This window comes from Triticum urartu, chromosome 1 (genome assembly GCF_003073215.2).
Source record: "Triticum urartu cultivar G1812 chromosome 1, Tu2.1, whole genome shotgun sequence".
Lineage (NCBI taxonomy): Eukaryota > Viridiplantae > Streptophyta > Magnoliopsida > Poales > Poaceae > Triticum > Triticum urartu.
This window is the reverse complement of record NC_053022.1, coordinates 396167833-396174856: the sequence shown is the minus strand read 5'-3', so window position 1 is coordinate 396174856 and position 7024 is coordinate 396167833.

The window sequence follows — 7024 nt, the reverse complement described above, 5'->3', positions numbered from 1 at the left end:
AAGATCAACACGTCGCAGCCCCACCTAGACCAACAGAGAGGTCAGCACGCCGGTCTAAACCTAAGCGCCCAGGGGTCTGGGCCCATCGCCCTTAGCACACCTGCACGTTGCGTGGGCGGCCGGAAGCAGACCTAGCCTAGTGGCGTTCCAGTCCAATCCAGCGCGCGCCGCTCCGTCGCTGACGTCACGAAGGCTTCGGCTGATACCACGACGCCGGGATACCCATAACTACTCCCGCGTAGATGGTTAGTGCGTATAGACCAAATGGCCAGACTCAGATCAAATACCAAGATCTCGTTAAACGTGTTAAGTATCTGCGAACGCCGACCAGGGCCAGGCCCACCTCTCTCCTAGGTGGTCTCAACCTGCCCTGTCGCTCCGCCTCAAAGTAACAGTCGGGGGCCGTCGGGAACCCAGGCCCACCTCTACCGGGATGGAGCCACCTGCCCCTTCAGCCCCCATCTCCGAACAGTATCACAGGTAATGTAACTGTGTAAAGTATATAGTATATGCCCGTGATCACCTCCCGAAGTGATCACGGCCCAGTAGTATAGCATGGCAGACGGACAAGAGTGTAGGGCCACTGATGGAACACTAGCATCCTATACTAAGCAGTAGGATAGCAGGTAATGGTAACAACAGTAGTAGCAAGGACAGGCTATGCATCAGGATAGGAATAACGGAAAGCAGTAACATGCTACACTACTCTAATGCAAGCAGTATAGAGAAGTAGGCGATATCTGGTGATCAAAGGGGGGGGCTTGCCTGGTTGCTCTGGCAAGAGAGAGGGGTCGTCAACCGTAGTCGTACTGGGTAGCAGCGGCGTCGGTCTCGGTGTCTAGCGAGAGAAGAGGGGGGAAGAAACAATAAATATAATGCAAACAGATGCATAACGATGCATGACAAGGCAAGTAACGGTGCTAGGGGTGCCCTAACGCGGTATAGGTGATACCGGTGAAGGGGGAAACATCCGGGAAATATCCCCGGTGTTTCGCGTTTTCGGACAGATGAACCGGAGGTGAAATGTTGCAGGTTCACTATGCTAGGGACACGTGGCGGACGAACGGGCTGCGTATCCGAATTCGTCTCGTCATTCTGAGCAACTTTCATGTACAAAGTTTTTCCATCCGAGTTACGGATTAAAAGATATGATTTTCTAAAGATTTTAATAATTTCTGGAATTTAATTAATTATTTAATTAATTCAAAAATAGATTTATGACATCAGCATGATGTCATGCTGACATCAGCAGTCAACAGGGGTTGACTGGGTCAAACTGACGCGTGGGTCCAGTGGGACCCACCTGTCATACTCTGTTAGGTTAATTAGGGTTTAGTTAAACTAATTACTGTTTAATTAAGCTAACAGGTTAATTAGATTAATTAATTAGGGTTAATTAACTTAATTAATTTAATTAATTAATTAATCAAATTTATTTATTTTTCTTTTTATTTTTTTATTCCCCTCTTTTTTTTAAAATCATCCTGGGCCGTGGGGCCATTTTGTCAGTGGCCCAGGGGGAGCCTTAACCGGCGTGGTTTGCGGGCGCTAACGGCCGCGGGCGCCTGTGCACCCGAACAGGGCAACAGGGGCCGCCGGCGGAGGCCGTAGCCCGGCACGGTGGTGCAAGGTCGTGGCCTCGGAGAGGCCAGCAGGGGGCACGGGCGCGGCGCGGCCTGGGGCCAGGCGCGCGATGGCGGTCGACGGCGGCGACCGGGGCAGCTTGAACGGCCTCGAGGAGGGGTACATGCGCGGCTGGGGGCAGGGCGAGGTGTGTGGCCAAGGCACGCATAGGGCAGCCAAGGCGCGCGTGGAGGCGCTGCCGGACGTAGCCGTTCGCGACCAGAGGTCCACGGCGGGCGCGGCTGGACGACGCAGGCGAGGCTGCAGGAAGCAGGGGAGGCGAGGCGCGTTGGCGCGGGGCGACGGGCGTGGCCAGGGAGCGGCCCGACCGCGGTGAGCGGGGCGACGCGGTCGCACGGTGACTGGGCCAGGAGAAGGGGAGCTCACAGGGGGGGGCGTAGGGATCTGGCAGTGGCTCGGGGAGGAGTTGAGGTCGCGTCCCGGCGAGGGGGAGACGAGGACAACGGGCGGCGACGCAGTCGTGGTGGCGTGGGGCTCCGGTGAGCGTTGACGGCGGCCTGGGACGGCACCAGCGACGGGGTCGGGGAGGCGACAAGCAACGGCGTCGACGGGCAACGGCAAGCGGCGTCGGGCAGCACCGGGTGGCGGGGCGCGGCCGTCGGGGCGGCGTCAGGGGCAGCGGCCTCGGGCGCTGGGGGGGTTCGATCCTGCCCCCAGATCGGATCGGGAGAAGGGGAGAGGAGTGGGGGGGTGCGAGTGGGGCGACGGGGTGGGGTTAGGGTTCGGTCGTGGGGATAAGGGGTGGGGGTGGGCCGGCTGGGCGGGGGGGGGGGGGGGGGGGTTCCTTTTTTTTGGTTGTGTTTGTTTTCTGTTATTTATTTATTTATTTTCTTTTCTGTTTTATTTTATTCCTCATTGTAATTTAGTTTTGTGAAGTACAAAAATGATCCCTAAATTGGTAATAGGAATTATACCCTGCCACAATTAACTTGGCACCTAAATATATTAGTTTGTAATTGTTTATCATTTTAAAGCATTTAAATAATCATTTTTGCTACTGTTTTAGTTTATTTAGTGCATTTAGGTATTTTATTAAGAGATGATTTCTTCACCAGCATTTATTATGGATTATTAGACACATTAGGGACAATTTAGTTTTGACTTTTGAAAACTTTAATTGTTTTGACTTTAATTCAAATTTGAATTTGGTTCGGTTCCACGCTAACACGAGATTATCAACAATAATCGAGGTGACGTGGCATCATTACCAGAGGGTTATTGTAGCTTGATTACCCGGGCGTCACAATTCGCCTCCACTACAACAAATCTCGTCCCGAGATTTAAGAGGGGAGTAAGGGGAAAGTTCTGGTTATGATATGTTAACGGATCTTCTCGAAGAAGTTAATCCCTTCCGTTGATGTCTTCAATTCTTTATTCCAATGCATCATGATGAAGTTGTCGTCCTTTCTTCGGGGAACTCCATCGTACTTACGAATAGGTAAGGGGCAGCCCTACCAGGATAGGATGTTATAAGGGAGAATCATCTAGGGGTATCCCAAGAATGAACATATGATTATCTCTCGAGTTGAACAAATGAAACACATCGAGAGCAAAGTAAGACGGTGCAATAAGAAGTTTCAAGCGGATAGGCAATCGTTCATTGCCTGAAACAGAGTGTGAAAGGGGTTCAGAGTAACATGAATAAGTATTACCAGAATAGATCACTAGCTAGGAACGTGGCTTATGAATTGCATACAAAGCCACGCGCGAGGGACAACTTTGAAAACAAGGAGAGTCAGGTTTCGATCCTGTGGGACTGGTGGGTTATGGGCCCACCACGTGGGTTAAAAGTAGGAAGGGCGGTAACGTCTTGCACGATCGTGTAAGCAAGGCATGTCAGAGCTTAGCCTGTCAGTTATGTTGGCAACATCGTTCGTACCAAGGGCGAGGGATGAAGAGATCCTTTTTCCTGCTCGTTGAACGAGGCGGACCAATAGGCAAAGTTCTCGTCCATCGGTGGCTACCGGAATGTCATCAACAATAGTAACAGGGTCTTGCTGACAGAACTGTACACCGAGGGGTTTACGTAAGTAGGAGAATATTACTGCTTAGATCATATAGATCACAAGAAAGGTTAAACAGCCCAATGGAAAGGAAAATGTGATCATCGGATTAAACAACAATGGAAAGGATAATGTGTTTAAACACATATTTCAGGGGTATAACCTTCCCAAGGACAAGTAGTGCATGATATCCATGACAGGATAGAAAGTACAAAACCATTTAGGTAATGGGAGAGGAATTTCATGACATTACCCATACAACGGTGTTTGGATAATTGAGCAGGAAAAATTTAGCATTGGGCTTCAAATGCTCTTGTGGAAAATCGGAGTACCATAGACACGCTTCGAGATAGCATTGACATAGTCTTCAAGCAAAGGTCGTACTTTGGATACACCAAGGATTCATCAGGAACAACTTATAGAATAAGTCTTGCAATTTCCTCATGGAAGAATGGATAACCTTGCTAATAAGAAAACTATAACAGTAGGTCCTCCGGCCAGGTGTGCTGGCATGACATCACCTTACCAGGTCATATGAGGATCAATGTTATAACTCTTGAAAGTATGTTCCAACCATCATATCTGACCGAGATTCAGATCTGATCGGTGTTAGGAAACCTCAGACTCAAGATGCCTGAGAAGAAAAGGTGCAAGACAAATTGACGAGACGACATTGTAAGATTCTCGGGAATTGAACTGTGGAAGCAAGTTCCGAATCATGAGTTCATTATTAAATCAAGGATAGAATGAGGAGGTGGCTGATGGAATCAGCGACAATTCATCGAGATTAACAAAAGATGGATTTCCACAATTAAGTGAACAAGGAGATAACATTTGTCAGATCAAATGATATAAGGAAGTATGCTCACGGAAAACATACACAATTAAACATTGGTTGAAAGGTGCGCCCAAAATATGGGTTGGGTTGCACGACCAATGTCAGAATGGTGATTCAATAATCAATAGTCTAAGAACGAACGGCCGACCATTAACTTCAAAGCAAAAGGGTTGCTAGAAGTGCAGAATCCAAACAACACCGTTCACTTGTTGGTACCCCGGTTGGAATCAACGCGAGGACCAAGAAAGAATGGTGATGATGAGAAGTATCACTATACCAAGAATTCTTAAGAGGTGGTGAAATTATCACAACATTCTTGACATAAAAGATGGTAATACTCCAAGGTAAAGGAGAACAAATGCTGGATAGCAAGGATCTCAAGGTATAACACAAAACACGAACAAGTTTGTGTTGAACGGAAGGCAATCGAGTGGTCGATGATAACACAAATCATCGAGGGCAAGGATGGTATTTCTCATCAGGAATTCAATTGATATCCTTGAGGAGCTCGAAATGTTGATGATGATCATGACAATTTCTGTCAAGAGGTTTCATGGAGATGTAATCGGTCAGCGATGACATCAAGTCAAACGAATGATGAAGCGAAAGGTTATTGGAACCATGGGTACGACACAAACTTGAAATCAAGTTTGTTGTTTGAGGTGAAACCATAAGACAAGGAAGATCGACGTAAGCTTAGCCCATCGTCGAAATTGTGCTCCAAAAAGAAGGACCAGGTAGCACAGTTAAAATTTGGCACGATAAAGATATAGCCGAGTAGGCTCAGAATGACGAGATCGAGTTCAGACTCGTAAGTAATGAAGGTTACCAAGAGTTGTTGAATCGTAGTGCGGACTCAATTCAGTTGTCGGTGTCCTTGAGGGGTTCTAACAACTGAGAACCCGTTGGAAAAATGGAATCGGCAAGAATATTAGTTGATGAAGAACTCATAAGAAGTTATGTATCCCGTGGTACCCTCGAGATACCAGGGGGGTAATACTCGACGCAGATCAAAGTAGAGGTTGGACTGGGGTATTGCTCTGCAGAAGACAAGTGCTTAAACTTGCACGAGAAACGGTACCTAAAAGAGAACATGGTCGAAACCACGATTGTAAAAGGCCAGATCCCAGATATAATATGAACTTATACCAAGGAAGTAATTAATTTAAGAGAAGCTTTAATGATAAGATCTACATCGCGTCCATGGGCATGAACACAAAGCTCAAGGTCGACTCCCACTTCTTCAATGCATAACCTTACATTTACCTCCCCTTTTCGAAGTTGTAGTGCTGAAAAGTTATCTGACGAAGCATCAGCAGGGTATAACCCGCATAACTTTCAAGGTCACACAAATTAAGGAAGGCATAGGTTCAACCCGTCAGGGTATCGTGGAAACATATAACACAAGCTTCAATAGTAAATATTACCAGCTCGAAAGCAGAGCATGGTTGGCAAAAGGAGAGGATACAAATTACCAAAGGCATTATGTATCGGAGAAAGAACTCACAAGGTGATTAATTATGAAGGACATTGTCGGATAATAATCCAACAGTGGATATGGTGATCCACAATGGAGCTGATGTGAGTATCGATACCCAATCAGAGGAAGAAAGAATGCAAATGCATCGTTTTACAAAACATCTGAATAATTCAACGTTTAAATAACAAAGGATTTATGATTTTCAAAACAAGGGATCAGGAGCAAACGCTCTGATCAAGGACGGACAAGTTGAATAGACTTAGGGGTACAATCGATGGCAATCTGATTGGCCGAGGACCAGCTCACGTTTTAAATGACATCTGAGCTGGAAGGATGAATTCTATGTTCTGAGTGAGGATTGCGAGCTTCGCAACATATTGAGTCAATGGACTCAAAATGATATTGACAAGGTTGCCAATAAGACTACTATACTTATGGGATTAACCATAATGCAAGCAAGCGAGAATTTCAAGAGCAATAGGCTGCTCGGGATTTTCGGAAGATCGAATGATATTTTGAAGTCTTTGGCGAAACACATGAACAACTGGGGGATGAGTGGATACTCGATAAGTGTGAGAATTTTCCATAGGGGTATTCAGGTGACAAATAACTGCAAGGCAGTAAGCTTAAAGGATTATCGAAACATCGACGAGTATTTCGGGGTATCTTGTAATAACAAGACCAACTAGGGAGGTATGCAAGCATAACAACTGCAAGTATTTATCCATAAGGGTTGATCGGTGGTCGGGAATTGCAAAAGCAACGGGCACAAGGTCTCGAGAGAAAATCGGAGAGTATCTTCGAAATCTTCTGGTGCAGCTGGCGATCACCTGGACTGAAGGGGCTCTCCGGGAGAAAGTATTTACGAGAACCTAAGTTAGATTTTTAGTAAATTCATTTAACCCGAATAGAAGAGAGATCAGAGTCCCAGAGTATAGGTCGAGGAATAAAAGATCCTAATACCACCCAAATGGCTACGTGGGCCCGTAAGCCACACAACCATGTTAGTAAACAGTTTTCACTGACTAGACTCGACTTCGGCCAAGGAGTTTGGAAGGG